The 18,773-nt window shown below is 50.4% G+C and overlaps 1 protein-coding gene across 4 annotated transcripts in view; it reads right to left on the bottom strand.

Annotated features, from left to right (window-relative positions):
• ELF4 (E74 like ETS transcription factor 4) overlaps positions 1 to 17,201 on the bottom strand; it is a 56,961-nt gene extending 39,760 nt beyond the window's left edge. For all 4 annotated transcript variants that reach the window (XM_074278210.1, XM_074278211.1, XM_074278209.1 and 1 more), the window contains exon 1: positions 16,965 to 17,201. The gene's annotated coding sequence lies outside the window, so the exon portion shown is untranslated. The remainder of the gene's footprint in view (positions 1 to 16,964) is intronic.
• Between the last annotated feature and the right edge of the window lie 1,572 nt (positions 17,202 to 18,773).

Genomic DNA, 18,773 nt, shown 5'->3' with positions numbered 1-18,773 from the left:
TCTATGTTCTATATTCTAAAGTTTTCCTCTCCCAATCTCTATGTTCTACGGCTCCTTCCAGTTCTAATATTCTATATTTGATATTCTAAGCTTCCCCCTCCCAACTATACATTCTTAGACTCCTCCCGGCTCTGCTTTTCTATAATTCTACGTTTCCCCATAGCCCTATGTTCGAAGTCTCCTCCCAGCTCCACCATCTTCTGTTTTCTGTTCTGCTCTGCCCATTCTATGATCTACGTTCTGTCATCCCTTTCTGAGCTGCCATTGTGTATCAAATGTTCTAAGGTACCTTTCTAGCCCCGCCATTCTGTGTTCTATGTTGTACAGAGCCTTCTGGCTCTGCCATTCTATTCTATGTCCTGAGGTTTTATCTTCCAGGGATCTTTTCAGCACTGATATCCCCTGTTCCGAGATTGCTCCCAGGCCTGCTATTCTCTGTCCTAAGGTCCTTTCCAGTGAGCCCACGTGTAAATGTGTCTCTTCGGAAAGCCCCTCACCTTGTAGGGATCTCCTTTTGGAAAAGCGGGGAGTGTGTGCCCCCAGACGGCGGCCCGTGGCACACGGAATCCCGCTCTGCTACACTGAGGGTCAGATGGTCGGCTGCACCAACCCCCCCCAGCTCCCCTGTACGGCAGGATGTTTCCCCATCCTGCTAAGCTTCCTGCTGCTTGGTGGGGTTTCCCCCTCCCCACCCATCACTGGCCTAGCCTCTGCCCCCATGCCTCCCTCCCCCACCAGGGCACTTACAGACTGCCAGCAACTAACTTATCTGTGGGGAAATCTTTGCCTCACCCTGCTGCCCCACCCAGCTGACAGCCTCCCCACAGCCCTGTGGTTTGGTCCCAAGCCCTGCCCCAGGCTGGAGAGCACTGGCGGGCAGGGCTCTGGGCAAGAGTTGACTGCCTCCTAGAAGCTCGGGCTGGCTGATTGTCCTCCTGACTTCAGAGCTGGGGCTCTAGCCACTGTACCACCTTGCTTCCCCTATTTTTTTTTTTTTTTTTTTTACTTTTTTATTGTTGTTTTTTTTTTCTGGTTATACACATACATTAATTTTTAAAATACACATTTCTTTATGAATCATGTTGGGAGAGAAAAATCAGAACTAAAGGAAAAACCACAAGAAAGGGGAAAAAAAAGTGAACATTAGCATGTGTTGATTTACATTCATTCTCCAGGTTATTCAGACCTTTTGTTGTAGTCCTCTACTGCCCTCCACGTCCACGTCCCTTCTACTGTAAGGAGCTCAGGACCCCACTTGACGCTCTTTCTCTCCATCCCCATCTCACACAATCTCTGGTACTTGCTACGTCTTGGGGAGACGATACCTAGGCCCCCTCAGATCAAAAACCTTCTCAACCTCCATGGTCCATCTTCTCAGTCCACCTCCACTAAGAGGATCCCAGTCCGCTCTCACCTCATCTGGAACAAGGTTTCTTGGGGGTTCTGAGCTCCGGAATCGCCCTCTCTTCACCACCCCCGTCTCTCATCCTAAACCTATCCTCCTCTCCACAATCTTGTGTTTTGGCCTCAATTTCTTGCCTTCGCAGCCTGGCCCCTACGTTGCTCAGTTCGGCTCTACGCTGTCACATAGCCTTGAATTTCTTGTGTCTTGTTCTGCTGTCAACCTCAATTCTGGGTTACAACTACCAGGGGCAAGCTGGAGGCATCCTGAACCAACTTGAGGACCAATTGTTACATTTTCAGCCTGAACATTTGGGAATAGGCAAATCGCAGCTCGATTTATTGTTTTGTTGATCATCTAGACTTAAAAAAGTGATGGAAAATGTCAAAATGCCCATGTTAAATGTAAAAATATCATGTGTATTATTATTTTTTTTTTTGGAAAGTTGGTTGTTAAACATTTACTACCACACACACCAGCTATTTCTACCACCTGCCTTCTTAACACCTATTCCAGGACTTCTGGGAAAAGTTCCACAATCACACCAATCTTATCTGGGTCCTCACCAGTGACCGGCAAGTCCTATTATTGATTCTGACATTCCCAGATGATTCTAAATTTTTTCTTTTCTTTCCAATCACGCTATACCACTCCCCCTCTCTCTCAGCAGAAGACCATGCCTTTAAATAATAAACACATAAATACATAAAATTACAAAATAAGAAGATCATGTCTTCTATTTTGGGGGAGAAAAATCAAGGCAAACTATGATGAGCTCCTTCTTTTCCCTTGCTCCATACCCCGAGACGTCTTGACCTCCCCCATTCTTTTCTCCATTTATCTGTTCTCTGAAAAGCGGTGGTCTTTTTGCTTCCAAAGGCCAAGCCCTCTGCTTGTGCCCTTGATTCTGTCCCCTCCCATCTCTTCCTGGAATTGCCTCTTTGAACATTACTCTCCTTATCTACTGGTTCTTTCCCTGCTGCCTGCAAACAGTCCCTTGGCTCTTTTACCCTTAAAAAAAATAATAATAAGCCCCCTTAGCTTGACCCTGACACCATTCTTAAACCGTCTTTGCCCATCTCTCATTCCTTTCACTGTCAAACCCTGGAGAAAGAATGCTACTGCCTCTGTTTCCTCGCCTCGCACTCCCTCTCAATCCCCTGTAATCTAGATTCCAGGCAGTGGACTGCAATAGCTGTCTCCAAGGTTACCAACAATCTCTTAACTGCGGAAATCAGACGGCCTCTTTTTCATTCCTCATTTTCCTTTACCTTTCTATATCTTCTGACATGTCAACTGCCTCCTCCTACCCAGACTTTCACGACACTACTCCCATATGACCAATCTTTCTCATTTTCCTTTGTCTATTATCGCTGAGTTCCTGTCACTTTAGCACATGTACTTCTCAAAGCTGTCCTGTGCTTTCTTCTCTCTCTCTCTCTCTCTCTCTCTCTCTCTCTCTCTCTCTCTCTCTCTCTCTCTCTCTCTCTCTCTCTCTTTTCTCCCTCTCCCTCTCTCTCTCTCTCTCACACTCTCTCTGTGTCCGTCTATCTCTCTGTGTGTCTCTTTGTCTCTGTCTCTCCTTGTGTCATGGAACCCTTTAGTAGGCTGAGGAAACTCCTTCTTAGAATCACATTTGTCACTAACCAAAGATGGAGATGCTAAATTTCAGTTACAGGTTGGTGGAAAAACAAGCTGCCATTTCCCACCTCTTCCAAGCTGGCGGACCCTTTCTGCTCCATGAACCCTAGGTTAAGAACTTCTGCTCTAAAAATATTCTCACATCGTGACCTTCGCAGTTCCCATGAGTTCACTCATCACCTCTGTACAGATGCCTTCCAGATCTCTGTAGCCAGTCGCGGGGGCTCTCCCAAATTCCAGGCTCGCTTTGCCAAAGCTGCTAGACACTGCCACCTGCACGTCTCACTGGCGACCCAAATTCGGTCTGTCCCTAATGGAATTCATTCTTCTCCCCGCTAGATAGGGCCTTCCTTTGAACTTCTCTGTCACTGTTACACGTAGCACCGACTCCTGCTCGCCTAGGTTTCCCATTTAAGTGTTGTTCTCTCTCTCTCACTAAAGCCACTCGGTATCCAAGACCTTATTTTAATTTTTTTGGGGGGGAGACAGGAGCGTTGGGGGACTCGATGGTTTTATTCAGCTAGTAAGTGTTTGAGGCCTTATTTGAACTCGGCTCCTGTTGACCAGAGGGCTGGTGCTCTAGCCACTACAGCACCACCTGGCTGCCTTTAGTACTTGAGATTACATCTTGGGATCTCTTGCGAAATGAAATTCGGGAGGTCCTTATCACCTCTCACCTGGGCTATTACTGGACTAATCCTGATGGATCTCTTTCAGGCTCTTCTCTTTCTCCAATATGTCCTCCACATACTTGCTAGGATAGATCTAAGGGACAGGTCTGATCATGTTACTCCCCTGCTCAAAAGTCTTCAGTAACTCCCTATGGCCTTTATAATAAAATACAACCCTCTGGGCTTGGTATTGAAATCATTCCACGATCTGGCTGTAAGCTATCTTTCGATTTCTTTCTCATGGTTCCTCTTCACATCCAGCCAGAGCGACCTGCCAGCTATTCCTATTTTCTCTCATCTCCATGACTTCAAAAGGTGGTCCTTCTATATATGGAATACACATTTTATTCCTATCTTGTGCTCAGAAACCTTATGAAGGTCTTTTAAAACTCAATTAATAGATGGGCCACCTCCTGCAGGGGGCAGACTCTGAATTCTCTCCCCTCCCTAAGTTGTTGCTCCCTCCTGCCTCAAACTACCTCCTAGTCACTTCTCCATGTCTATCTTGAATCTTCCCCACAGACATTATAAGTCATTCTGCCAGAAGACCTTTAGAGAGGGGTTATGGGAGGTCACTGTACCTGAGGACAGTTGTCATGACTCAGAAGGGTTTTTCTAGATTAGAGGAAGTCTGAATCTGCCTTTATCACTTTTTTGCAGAGATCCTTGTTCTAACCTTTGGGCCAAGTCCCTGTAATCTTAAATATAATATCTCTTTCAAGAGAGGCCTTCGGATCTTTAAAGCCAGCCAAGATAGGAATCTCTTATTCTGGTCTCAAATGGGCCCATGTATAGGTCCCGTGACCTGGCTCTGCCTGGACTTTCCAACCTCATCTCCCATGCTACGGTGGCCCTGTTGGGTCCCTTGTTTGCTCCCACCCAATACCATCTTTGCCCCCTGCCAGAACACCATCTCTACTCCTTCCAAGCTTTTTAGAAAAAAGGTCTCTTGTCAATGCTGGAAAATTACCTATGCATAAAATTTTTGTAAAAAGTAATTAATTAATTAAAAAAGAAAAGAAAAGAAAAAAGGTCTCCAGTGCCGTCTCCCCTCGAGGACCTTTGCCGATATCCCCATAAGGAAGCGAGGGCTCCTTGTCTGATATCCTTCAACTGGTACCCGTCCCTACCCCAGGTCTCAGAGGCTCTCTAAGGGACTGGGCTGGGCACATGGAAGAGGTCTAAGCAGGACTTGAGCTGTGGTCATCTGAAGGCACTGAGACACTGGTGGAAGGAGCACAGAGAGGTGGTAATTCAAAAAATCTGTGAGAGGGACCCAGGATGGTCACCCGCCTGGTGAACAATGGTTCCTGCTGCCAAAAGCCTTCTGGGTAATCTTGAGCTGAATTTTCCCATACACCATAAATGTGTTATAGCAGAGTAGCGTTATGGTCCAGTTATAAGGGCAAGCGGTGGTCCTGGTTCTGCTACTTAATGGTTATGTGACCTCTCTGGATCTCAGTTTCCCTTCCTGTTAAATGAATGGTTTGTACTACATGTGATCTTAAAGGTCTCTCCTAATCCTGCCATTCTCTCAGAGGCAGCATGTGCATAGGGCTTTGGACCTGGAGTCAGGAGCACCTAGGTCCAGGTCTTATCTAGAGTATTAACTGTGTGATCGTGGGCAAGTCACTTAACATAAGTTCTCTTCTTCATAGAAAAGAGGGTGTCGGACTCAATGGCCTTTAAGATCCCTTTCAATTCTAAATCTATAAGCCCAGAAGCTATTCTGAGAGGCAGTACAGCAGAGTGATCTCGGAGACTAAGTTCCACCTTTGACAAATACTGATTGTGTGATCCTGGGCAAGTCACTTGGCCTCTCATTTAATCCCTCTAAGACTAGAAATTACAGAGAAGGCACAGATCCGCATCACTAAAGGGAGTTTCCTGGTCTAGTTCCCCCTACATCAGTGAAATCATAGATCCAGTCCCTCTTTCCATGAGTTATTCTAACCCCAGTCCCAAAAACCAGGGGATTTCTCTTGGCAACGCTAAAGGTGACTAGAGGCGAGAAAGTGGTCAAAAGTCCCAAAGAGGACTCACCATGGTTCTCCCCATTGAGCCAGGTCTTCCTCTCTGGCCACAAGATTCCAGCCCTGCCTGCTCAGTGATTTAGAGCAGGGCTTCTCAAACTTTTTCCATCTCCACCCTTTTCACCCGAGACAATTTTTTTTCATGTTTTCATTTTAATTTTTTTAAATACTCATTTCTTTAGGAATCATGTTGGGAGAGAAAAATCAGAAAAGGGAGAAACCCCAAGAGAAAAAAGAAAAAAAAGTGAATGTAGCATGTGTTCATTTGGCCTGAGAAATTTTTGTGACCCTCCCTGGGGACATAGATATATAAAGGAGGTATACAAATTAAACATTTACTGATACTAAATCACAATTTCATGACGTTCACATTCAGTTATGAGACCCCATATTGGGGTCATGACCCACAGTTTAAGAAGCTGGGCCCTAGAGCACCCAGCATCTCTCCTGAGCAGAATCAAAAAGCGGCGAATTTCCCTCAGAAAGCATGTCCCTCCCCTAGGTGCGTGTGACCCTGGGCAAGTCACTGCCCCCTGAGACTCTTGTATCTATAAAATGGGGATAAAAATGTCAGTAGCATTTAGGAAACTCACAGGAGATGTACCATGACTTGCAACCACTAAAATGCTAAATAAGCATCAGCTGCTGCTAGTGCACCAAGGGGCTGTGATGTTGGACAGCCTTAATCGGTCACCGAGAAGCATCTAAGATGGGCTAAGGATAACAAAAAGGAGCTGGTCTTGACTCTTGTGGAACTTTCATTCCATCACTTTCTGGGCTCACTTCCCTATCTGAAACACGAAGGAGCCGGACTGGATTCTAAGATCTTTTCCTGCTCTAGAATTCCATGGTTCTCAGAGAAGGTCAATCCCAAGGCTCCAGGGAAGGGAGCAGGGTACGGCTTCCTATGAACACAGTCACAAAAGAGACGTGTCTTTGGCCTGCAAAGGCGAAGATGGGAGAGGGCTGGACCAACAACATCTATAAGACCACCATGTGGCCCAACAGGAGATTGCTAATATTCTAGAGAATGGGAAGTAAGAGATCCAGAGAACTCCATTCCTGAAAGAAAGATCTACTAAAGTAGCTTCTCAAAAATGTGGATAAATTCAGGGAGGATCGAGGTATCTGGGTGGATGAGCAGACCCCTGCAGGGTCATATCTGGATGCTCTTAGGAGAGCCAAAGCCACAGAGAGAAGCCAAGGCTGGAGAAGCTGGGAGCCTACAAGGGGGGAGCAGGGGAGGCAGTTCGAGGGGCTGGGAGAGGATCTCTCTCCCATCCCCTCCAATAACCTCTTGTAACATTCAACCATTGAATAACTGTTCACTTTCCTATTTATTCATCTATCGATCTTTACCTATTTGATCTGTCTAGTCTTTGTCTATTTATCCATCCATCCAATCATCCATTCATTTATCTATCTAATCTGTTTCTATCTATCCATCTATCCATTCATCTATCCATCTACCTATCTGTCTTGGATATTCACCCATGCGTCCATGCATCCATCTATACATACATACATACATCCATCTACCTGTCTAGATATCCATCCATTTATCTATCCATCCATCCATCCATCTAATCTCTGTGTGTCTATCTAGATATCCATCCATCCATTTATCTATCTATCAATGGATAGATCTATCCATCTATCTCTCTGTGTCTGCCTGTCTTCATTTATTAAATTATTAAACCAAGTCCACAGCCCTGCACTGGATACTGGGGGAGAGCCAATGTTTGGACAAGATCTGGACCCTGCCTTCATAGAGTTTACAATCCAGTGAGAGCATAAAATAAAATTAACCCACCCACAACAGGCAACATGATACAGTGGAAAGGACACTGGCCCTGAAAGCAGAAGACCCGGGTTCAGATCTCCTCTCTGATGTTTACTAGCTGTGTAACTTTAGGCAAGTCACATGATCTCGGGACCTCAGCTACTTTCTCCATAAAATGAGAGGACAGGATTCCACAGTTCTTTTCAGTGTATTCTCTGATGAAGTCTAAGCAAAATTCTCAGGCGGAGGGACCTGGGTCATACCTTACCGACAGGGGGAAATCAGCAAAGGGTCATAGCATTAGAGTGGTAAGAGACCTTGGAGGCCAGCTAGTCCAGAGCCCTCATTTTAGGAGACCTGGAGAGTTTAAAGTGCCTTGGCTAAGCCCACATGGGTAGGAAGCAGCAGAGGCTCTCTGTAGAAGGAGGCATTCAAGTTGGTCTGAAAGGGTAGAGAGGAATTCAGCCTACAAAAAGTGGTTGGAAAGATAGCCGGAGCAAGGGTCCTGAGGTGGGAAAGTACAGGGTGTGTTTGGCGGAAAGAAAGTAGATTCTTCCCATACGTAGAAAAATATTTATAGCAGCTCTTTTTGTGGTGGCAAAAAATTGGAAATCATGGGGGTGCCCTTCAACTGGAGAATGGCTGAACAAACTGTGGCATATTTATGGGATGGCATACTGGTTTTCTATAAGAAATGATAACCAGGCCGATTTCAGAAAAGCCTGGAGAGACTTCCATGAACCGAGGCCGAGTGAAGCGGGCAGAACCAGAACACTGTACACGGTAGCCACAAGAGTATAAGAGGATCAACTGTGACGGACTTGGCTCTTCTCCACGATGCCGTGATTCAAGCCAATCCAACAGATTTGGGATAGAAAATGCCATCCGTATCCAGAGAGAGAGCTATGGAAACTGAATGGGGATCAAAGCAGAGGATTTTCACCTTTTTGTTTGTTTTCTCTTTCTTGTCGTTTGTTTTCCCCCCTTTTGGCATTTTTCTTGCACAACACGACAAATATGGAAACACGTTTAAAAGGATTGCACATGTTTAACCTATTTTGGATTGCTTGCAGTCTATGGGAGGGGGGAGGTAAGGAAAGAAGGGAGAAAAATTTAGAATACAAAGTTTTACAAAAATGAAAGTTGAAAAATAGCTTTACATGTATCTAGAAAAATAAAATACTATAGAATAAGAATAATAAAGAAAAACCAGGAGAATATTGTATACAATAATGGCAACAGTGTATGATGATCACTTATGATACAACTTGGCTCTTCTCAGCAGTCCAGTGATCTAAGACAATTCCAAAAGACTCATGATGGAAAATGCTATCCACATCCAGAGAAAGAAATGAGGGAGTGTGAATATAGATCAAAGCAGACTACTTTCACTTGTTTCTGTTTGTTTGTTTGGTTTTTTTCCTCGTGGCTTTTCCCTCTCGTGGTTTTTCCCTTCTGTTCTGATTCTTCTTTTGCAACCTGACTAATGTGGAAATATGTTTACTATGATTGTACATGTATAACCTAAAAGAAAGAAAGTAGATCTTTCTGAAAGCAAAGAGTGTGTGAAGGAATGTAACATGAAAGAAAGCTGGAAAGTGTATGGTATCAGATGATGGGGAGAGCCTTGAATGCCAGGTAGGGATGGGGTGAACTTTTACTAGGTAGGGAATAGGGAGCAACTAGCAATTTTTGAGCAAAGAAGTGAATGACATGACCGGGTCTATCTAGGATAAAAGATACTCTGGGGGATGAAAAGAAGAGAGGCAGGAAGATCTGTTGAATGATTCAGGGAGACAGTCTCTATTAGGTAAGTGGGGAGGTGGGACTAGAGAGAATGGGATGGATGAAAAAGGTACTGCAAAGGTGTGATTGAAAAGAATCAATAATTGTTCGATAGAAGTGAGGCAGGTCCGGGGAAGAATCAAAGAGGACCCCAAGACTATGAACCTGGAAGAGATCGAGTAAAGAGTTTTGGTTCCTGCCTTCCTCATCCACCTACTATGTGATAGTTATCTGGAACTGGTGACTCCTAGACTGCTTCTTGTCACAAATGCCCATTTCTTGAACGCCAACGTTCTGCCAGTGATGCCCTGAGGCTGTGGAGCATGGGGACACCACAATCCGTGGAGAGCCACATTATCGGGTCACCCAAAGGGCGATGGTGAGACTCGTCATGAAAGTGAGTGGCAGCATATTACCAGCCATTACTTTCTCCCAAGATTCAGTGCCAAAGCCATCATTATCCAGATGTGGGACAGGGAAAGAAGGCCCTTAAAAGAACTGAGTGGGGGCAGTTAGGTGGTACAGTGGATGCTCAAACATTTAAGTTTCTTTGCTGTGTGACCCTGGGCAAGTCACTTAACCCCAGTTGCTTCAGGGGAAAAAAGAACCAAGTGTTGGGGGTTGGGGAGTGTCCATTTCTCAAAGACTTGGGCAAGAATCATAGTGATGAGTGATGATGTATACCTTTGGAAAAAATATCCACATATATAAGATAACAGACTGAAATATCCATATTCCCCATGTGTTTCCAATTCTCCTCCCTGACCCCATGGATTGTACACTCCATCAGGGTAGGACCCCTTGCTTATCAAAGTTGCAGGTGAACCAGGGTCCGACACAAGGTTTTGCACATAATAGGCACTCGATAAATGCTTGTGAAATCAATTCAATACATGCCCTTGTAGACTCTCTTGTTTCTGACCTGGAATGTCCTCATGTCTTACCATAAAGACACCCACCCACCCACTCCAGCAAGCATTCTCCAGTGAAAACAATATAGGTGATGGAGTATTCTTTCTCCAGTCCTCCTCCCTCCTGACCCTCACCATCATCCAAACCACAAACACCAACCTCCATAGTGAGGTAAGCATTGTTTCCCTCTTGATCTGCTTCTGCCATTGGTTTCTGACCCTTGAGGGCAGAGTCTGGGACTATCCTGCTTTCCCCAAAAGAATGGAACCCTGTACATGTTGGCACCCAATAAGGTAGCGTCATCCCATGGGCAGACCCTTCCGAGTCAGCTGGACAACTGAGCAAGCCCTTTGGGAAGTGGTCAAGGGCATTCTGGGAAAAGGGCAGGTTTTCCCCTAAGACCCTGGGTAGATGCTCCAGACCATGAATTCAGGAGATTAATTGCCCAGCCTCCTGTTCTCCGGTCCCCTAAACCCTGAGCTGTCTGTTCTGGGAAGTTGAGTTGGGACTATAGGGGAAGCCCAAGTATCTCCTCTCCTCGCAGACATATTAATTGCAGTCATAATAATACATCAAGTAATCGTAGCTAGCATGTACGTGGAGCCCTAAGGTTTGCAAGGTACTTTATATCTGTTACTTCATTTGATCCATATAACAACCCTGGCAGCTAGGTGCTATTAACATCCCGATCTTACAAATGAGGAAACTGAGGCAAACGGAAGTTAAATAACTTGCCTGGGGTTCTACAGCTAATAAGTATTGGAGACTAGAGTTGAATTCGGGCCTTTCTGGCTCCAAGTACATAACACAATTGACTGAGCTAAGTCTACCCTTGGGGCCGCTCTGGGCCAAGACCATAGGAGCACGGAATGCCAAAGTTGTGAGAGATCTTTGAGATCACTGGGCTTAACCCCTTCATTTTAGGGAAGAGAGAAGTGAGAGGCAGAGAGAGGAAGGTCTCGGGATTCTGCCTCCCAGACCAATGCTCTTTTCCATTCAAGCAGACCCTGGGCCTTCCAAGGGCTAAGCCCGAAGCCGAGCGGAATGAGGTGCGGATGAAATGTCAGTTGCCTTCTAGCTCTGTTCAGTGGTTCCCAGGAGTAACTGATTCTTGGGAAAATAATGCATGCCTGCGGAGAGTCTGGCTCATTTAATAATAACTTGATGACAATGATGAGAACGACAACAGAGGAGAAGATGAGAGGACGAAGACGGACGCATTAATAAAAAGGATGAGAAAGAGGAAAGAGATGGAAGCTCTCGGGGTCCCACTTTTCCCTAGACAACCGCTTTGCTGTTCAATAAGCCATTAGATATTCCTTCCACTCCTCTCCTGTCTCCCTCTCCCCTCCAAAGACAGAGGCGATATTAACAGCTCCCACTTTGAGTGCTTTACCCTTTACAAAGCATTTTCTTCCCGACATCCCTCTGAAGGGACATGATTCGGTGCTGACCATTCTTTTTACAGGTAAGGAAACTGAGGCGCATCAAGGGGAAGGCATTTTGCCCAGGGCCACATGGATAGGAAATTTGAGGACCAAGATGGAAATCCACTCTACTTGCTGTCAAAACCAAAGGTTCTCTGAATCGTAAAAGCTTTTCAAGTATAATATGATCACAGTGATGATTGTCAAGGACAAATGGGTACACGAAGGACCCTGGGAGCTCTCCTGGATTGGAAAAGAAAGCACTGGATTTAAGCTCAGAAAATTTGGATTCGAATCCTCATTTAGCCACTCATTTCTTGTGTGTCCTCACCAGCCCCTTTCAACTCGAGCTTTTTAAACCTTTGACCTTTCTTGGCGTCCTGGAGGAAATGTCCTTCTTCAAGAGTCACTGGATTCAGTCCTCTCAGGACCTGGCACTTGTTCTCAGAAGCCTCTCCTCCAAGGTATGGAAGAAGAGAGTTTAGGGTTAAGTTGCACAGTGTTACCCAGAATGCCCTGAGTAGATGAGGATGCCCTGAGGTTCCTGGTTCTCTTGTTGATAGGGGCAGAGGGTAGAGATGTCAATGACTGGGGTAGAGAGAAGGGAAGATGACTCTGATATATTCTTAAGTCAGGACAACAAATACGTATGAAGCACCCGGCCCCACGTGCCGATCCCACAGAAGGGGGATAAAGAGGGAACTGGAGGGGGCAGCCCCAGGTCTGAACTAATAGCCTACTTAGACACGTGTGCTGGGTCCCACAAGCTTACAACCTTGATCACTGAATGCAATCCCTGAGGTGGGCAACCATAAGATTAAGAGCCAGCCAAGCCCTCAGAGGTCTTTTAGTCCAGCCCCCATCTGTTTACAAAGGGGGAAACTGAGGCCTAGAGGGGAAGGGACTTCAGTTTAGAGCATGTCAAAGCTGAAAGGGACCTCAGAGACTTGTTCGTTTAGTCATTTTTTGTGAGCCCCCCTGGAGCTTTTCTTGGAAAAACCAATAGAGGGGTTTACCATTTTCTCCTCTGGCTCATTTTACAAATGAGGAAACTGAGGCAAATAGGGTCGAGTGACTTGCCTAGCTAGTAAGTATCTGAGGCCAACTTTGAACTTAGGTCTTCTTAACTCCAGGCCCAGTGCACCATCTAGCTGCCCTTTCCTCCAAGGCCATCTTGTCCGATCTAATATTACAGAGAAGGAAATTGAGACCCAAGGAGCTTGTGACTTTGCCAAGGTCACATATCACCTGGCTTCTTAAACTGTGGGTCGGGAACCCATATGGGACCTCATAACTAAACGTGGGGGGGGGTCACAAAATTACGATTTCTTCTCAGTAAATGTTTTGATTTGTATTCCTATTTTATAGACCTATGTCACATAAAAAGTTCTCTGGCAAAAAAAAGGTTGCCAGTGGAAAAAGTTCAAGAAGCCCTGGCCTAGAGGATCCTAGATCCCATAATTGTGAGGGACCCCGGAGGCCATGTAGTCCCACCCCTTCACTTGACAGAGAAAGAAACTGAGGCCCAAGGAGAAGTGACTCTCTTGAGCTCTCCCAGCCAGTGAGGTACAAAGCCAGGGTTCAAATGGAAGGCCTTTGCCTCTAAGCCCAGGGCTCTGGGAACCACATCACTCAACTCTGAAGAACATTCCCTTTTCTGTGCCAAAACCCCAGCCCCTCGGATCCCGGATTTACAGGGAGGGAATTCTTTCAGAAGGCATCCAGTCTCAACCCCTGATTTTATGGAGGAAGAAGTTGAGGAACAAAAACTTTTCCCGAGATGCAGGGAACGGGTGAGGAGGCTGGGATGGGAATCGCCTGGAAAGAAGCGATGGAAGCGGGAGCCTCTTAAGCATCCCGGGATTCTGTCCTTGGCCGGGCCCACTCGCCCTCCCGCACAACTACGTTAGCCCTCCTGGAATTTATCAAGACCTCTTAGGAAACTGTTTTTGGGTTTTAGCCTGGATTGTCTCTTGGAGGTAAAGCGTTCCACAGATGGGTAAAGAGTTCCATAGATGTTATAATTGCCTATTCAGAAAAGTAGGCCGCTTTGGGTTTTAATTGGCTCCCAAACTGGACTCCCCTCTCCAAGCACCTTGGGATTTTTTTTTTTTTTTTTTTTTTTTTTCAGACTATTGGTCTCGTCCCTTTTTGTCTTCATCTTTGCAAGCCTAAGAGGCTTCTCTTTGGGGTTTGGATCCCTGCCCCTTCTTCCCTCCAGCATCCTAATTGCCCTGCTCTGAGAAAGGGGATGGCCAGAGCCAGGCGACGTACCGCGATGGTGACTGGGGGGGGGGCTGGAGGGGGAAGGTCGAGGAGGTGGGGAAGGGGCAGCCAAAAACAAAAAATAGCAATTTTTGAAAATAAAATCGAAGCCGATCCTAAAACAGCCCGGGAGTGGGAAGGCCATTTTCCTGCTTCTGCCCGGCCACTGTCCATCCCTGAAAGCCCAAGCCAGGTGTCAGAAGTGCCCCCTCCCTCCACTTTGATGTGTCTGTCTCAGGAGAAAGGGCAAGCCACTATAACAGGCCTTCTGTGTTTATCTGGGTGAGAATGGGTTTGCACTGTACCTTCCTGATCTTTCATCTGGGTAGTGAGGGGGGAGTGAGGGGGGGATGAGGAGCCCAGGGAGAGGGATAGGAGGAGGAAGGAGTCTCTAAGAAATCTATTCTTGCTCCCAGCTCAGGAGGTTGAGCTGGAGCCTCTCCCAGCCTCAGTTTCCCCCTTTGTAATATAAGGGACTGAGTCTAACTGTTCTCTTAAGGATCCTTCTGAGCTTCAGACAGACCTTGTTCCTTGTCCCAGCAGGCAACTCAGCCAGCCGGGGTGAGAGGCCCAGGGCTGGGCCCCTGCCTGCTCAGGGGTGGATGCTAATTGCTGGAGCAGCCGAGCAAACACAAGGCCTTCACGGGGGGAATGCCAGACATAGCTGCAAACAAGCCACTCCTTCAGCTCCCAGCAGGTCAGGGCGGCCTGGAAGCTGCAGCCTGAAGCAGGAGAAGTCTCCCCCGGGCCTCCCGAAGGGAGGCCGGGAGCCCTCCGGATAGAACTCCACTCCGCGGCTAGGACACTTTGGCCCTGGGGCGCTTGGAGATTTTGGAAAGAGTTCTCACGGTGTGGGAGATAGAGCAGGGGGTGGCTCTCTTTCTACTGTCTGCCCAGCCAGCTTCCTGAGGGCAGGGCCCCAGTCTCCCCAGAACAGACTGGGGGGGAAGAGGCGGGGGGGGGGGGGGGGGGGGAGGGGGGGCTCTCCAAGGACAAAGTTTTTGTACCTTCTGTTGTACCAGGGGAGGGCAGAGCTGGGGGCCTTCCAGTATCCTGGGAGGCTTCCTGAGGGCAGGGCCCGAGTCTCCCCAGAGCAGACTGGGGGGGAGGGGGGAGGCCCTCTCTAAGGACAAAGGTTTTGTATTTACTTCTTCGCCAGGGGAGGGCCGAGCTGGCCGCCTTCCATATCCTGGGAGGCTTCCTGAGGGCAGGGCCGGTGTTTCCTACAACACAGTCCGGACGCCCAGGCCCTCCAGCGGGATTCTCCAGGACCCGGGCTAGCGATTGTGGGCGGGCCTGTCTCCTCTCTCGGCCTGCCCCCCCCCCCCCAGCTGCCCTCTCCTTTCCTCTCCCAGCACTGGGGGGCAGCCCCCTTGGCCCTCCCCAGCTACTGATGCCTGAGATCAGAACGCGTGGGGCCGGGGGCAAGGAACGAGGAGCTGGGAGGGAGTGCCTCCTTCTGGCCGCCTGCGAGTCTGCTTCTGTCTCTTCCCCCCCCCCCCCCCACCCATCTGAGGCCCTTACAACCTGGAATCAAGGAGTCCAAGGTTAACTGTCCCTCCCCACTTTAAGAGCTAATTAAAATGATTAGCCACAGCGAGCTGTCAAACATTAACCCGGAGAAGCCTCGGGACGAGCCGGGCCTCTGTCTTGAGCGGAGGGAAGAGGGACAGAATGCCGCGGCCAGACTTGGGGGAGGCTGGGAAGTGGGAAGGGTGCTCAGCGGGGCATGGACGGGGCGCCCTGGAGGTGGCTGCCAGGTGGGCCAGGCTGGTGGGAAAAGCGGCCCGGGGACAGGAAGTGGGGCAGAGGCCGGACTCCCGCATCCTGAGGCCACGGAGCGGGGGTCTGGAAGCCCGGACCCGAGAGCCCAGCGCTGGGCGGCCCAGCCCCGGGGACTGTCGGGAGAGGAGGCAGAAAGGCCCCAGTGCTAAGCGGGCTCGGCGGCCCTTCGCTCGGAAACCCTCATTTTCTGCCTGGCAAATGGGGGAGAGGAAGGGGACGAATGGCAGCGTGCCCCCCGGGAAGAGCGTGTGCTCTCGGCCCTGGGAAGGGCTGTTGTGTAAATAGTGTGGGATAAGTCAGCCGGCCATTGAGAACCTGACCAACTTATCTTAGCCAAGGTGCCCTGTTCCTCCCCCACAAGTTCAGGTCTACTGCCCCCCCCCCCCTCGGGACAGCTCCCTCCGCGGCTCAGGACTGGGGCTAAGGACCCCCGTTACGGACCACTATCAGCTAGTCAGACCTTCTCCCCTCCCAGCTCACAACTGTTTCCCATTTACACCTGCCCCCCCCAGCTCGGGCCCACCCCACATTTCAGGCCGCTTCCCCCCCTCAGGCCGATTCTCCCCACATTTCAGGCCTGCCCCCCGCCCCCGCCCCCGCCCCAGGCCTGCGGCCCCGGCGATCAGTTAGCCATTCAATGCAACTCCGTGGACTAGGATTTTGCGAGCACTAGATCCGCCGCACTGGCACTGGGTGGGGGCGGGGAGAAATGCCCCCGGTCCCCGGGGCAGCTCCGGGGAAGGGCTCTCCCCGAGGGAGGGGGGCCCCCGCAGCCGAGGCGGGGGGGTACCTGAGCGCCCGCCCGAGGCTCCCTCTTCGGCTACTTGTTGCCGGGACCCCGAGAAAGTCAGTTACAGCGAGCGGAGCCCTCGGCTTCCCCGAGTACGGGAGCGGGGGGCCGGACCAGATGACCCGGGGCGGGCTTGCAGCTCCCCGGAGGGTCCCCGGCCCCAGACCGAGGGGTTGGAGCCCAGCCCCGGCTCTCCCCCGAACACAGGTGGGCTGGCCTGACTTCTACCCTGAAAAGCCAGCTCTCGTGGCGGCGGCGGCGGCGGCGGCGGGCGGGGAAGCGGCAGGGCAGGGCAGCGACGAGACGGGGCGGGCACGGTGCCCGCGGGCGGCCGATGCCCACCTTCCCCTCCCCGACGGCCCGGCAGCTCCCTCCGGAGGACGGAATTGCCCCCCCACCCCCACCCAGCCTGTCTCCCGCTCCCTCTTCCCCTCCCCGCCTCTCTCCTCTATGGGCGGCCCGGGACGTACCTCAGGCAGCTGCGGCTCCGGCCGCGGGACCATGGTCCGGCCCGGGATGGGCAGCGCGGGAGGGGGCTCGGCCGCGGGGGCTGCGGGGCAAGGCCGGGCTCGCCCCCTCCCCCCGCCCTCCGAGGCTCCGCCGAGAAAGGAGAACAGCAAGGAAAACTGGGGACAGCCCAAAAGGAGAACTACAACTCGGTGGTGTGCAGCCTCAGCCTCCTCCCCCTCTGACTCACCTCCTGGCCCCGGCGGGCGGGCGGGTCGGGGTGAGGCTCGGCCTCCGGCTTCGCCTCTCCCACCGGCCCGGCCGCCACTGGCTACTCGGAGGGCAGTATGCAAATATCAGGTGAGCCGGGGGCGCCCCGCCTGGGAAAACGGGGGGGGAGGGGACGGATACCGGGGGAGACACTCACACCCGCACAGACGTGGAGGGAGGGAGGCGGCGACGAGAGACCGACACACAGAGACACAGAGACACGCACACGCAGAGACAGCCCGAGATACAGCAGGCAGAAATAGGGAGAGACAGAGACGGGACGAGGAGACTGAGAGAGGCACAGGGAGGCCGGAGAGGAGGAGCCCCAGACGGCAGTCCCAAAGCCAAGCAGGGGGAGGAAGGAGATCCTGTGAGACAAAGTAAAGCCTAGAGAGACTGAGGACGCAGAGAGCAGAGGCGGTCCCCAAGAGCCAGCAGCAGCTTCTCTGGCAAACCGGCCCGGGGAACAAGGGGGCCTGGCGCATCTGCTGGGCAGCAGCGGCCGGGGTCGGAGGGGCAAGGGGCCCCGGAGGCCAGTGAGCCCTCCACGGCCGCGCTGCTCCCCTCCGTCTGGGCTTGGAGCAGCCGCTGTTTCTATGCCCGGTCCCCACCTGAGCTGGGCTCGCTCCGGGGTCCCCGGACTTCAGCGTGCTCTAGGTCCCTGGGCGAGCGGGGCCCCGAGGTGGCCGCCTGCGGGAGAAGCGGCCCTGGTCATGGGGCCGGGAAGTTCTGCCAGCCGCCTCCTTCCACTCACTCGCAGGGTGACTGTGGGCAGGTCCCTTCTCCTTTCTGAGCCTCGCTTTGTCCTATAAAATAAGGAGGGCTTTCCAAAAATATACCCTCTGGGCCTGCCCCTATCTCAGAAGAGGAACAGGTTCCTGCCCCCCAAGCCAGCCTTGGGCCCTCTGGGAGAAGAGCCAGAGCTTCACTTGCCCAATGGAGCCAGCTCTCCTCTCAAAAAACAAACAAGCAGACTCCCCAAATCAGCCCCCCTCCCCCCCACCCCCGCAAAAGCCCCCTTGGAGCCTCTGAAATGAGCTCCAGCACCTGACCTCATCGGAAATCAGACCCCCTCAGATATTCCCAGGTGTTCTTCTAGCACCTATTCTATCTATTCCTGGCCGCTCGCTAGGCTGGGGGGAAAGGGTGGGGAGCCACCGGGAAAAATGGAAGCCCCGGCTCCTCCCCACCCCACCCCTCCTTAAGGCTGCCTCGGGATCTCTGGCTCCAATCTACCTTTTCAGTTCAATTTTGCTTGACTCCCCTTCGCTGCACGCCGTGTTCCAGCCAAACTGTTCTACTGGTTCCCCAACTCGACATTCCATCACCCACCTCCATACACAGGCCCTTCCTCCTCTGGGGAAAAAAAACAAACCAAAAACCTTCCAGGGTCGTTCCAACACTATCTATCTCCCCTAGGAAAGCTTTGTGTATATATTTCCCTCATCGGAGAAAGGGATCTCTTCAACTCTCTTGCTTCTTGTCCGGCTGATATCTTTGCTTCTCTGACATTATCTCACATTTTCAAATGAAACGTGTGTGTGTAAACCTTAAAGGGCTTT

Source organism: Sminthopsis crassicaudata, chromosome X (assembly GCF_048593235.1).
Source record: "Sminthopsis crassicaudata isolate SCR6 chromosome X, ASM4859323v1, whole genome shotgun sequence".
NCBI classification, from domain to species: Eukaryota; Metazoa; Chordata; class Mammalia; order Dasyuromorphia; family Dasyuridae; genus Sminthopsis; species Sminthopsis crassicaudata.
The sequence above is the reverse complement of the archived record's forward strand: the minus strand, read 5'-3'. Positions and strand labels throughout refer to the sequence as shown.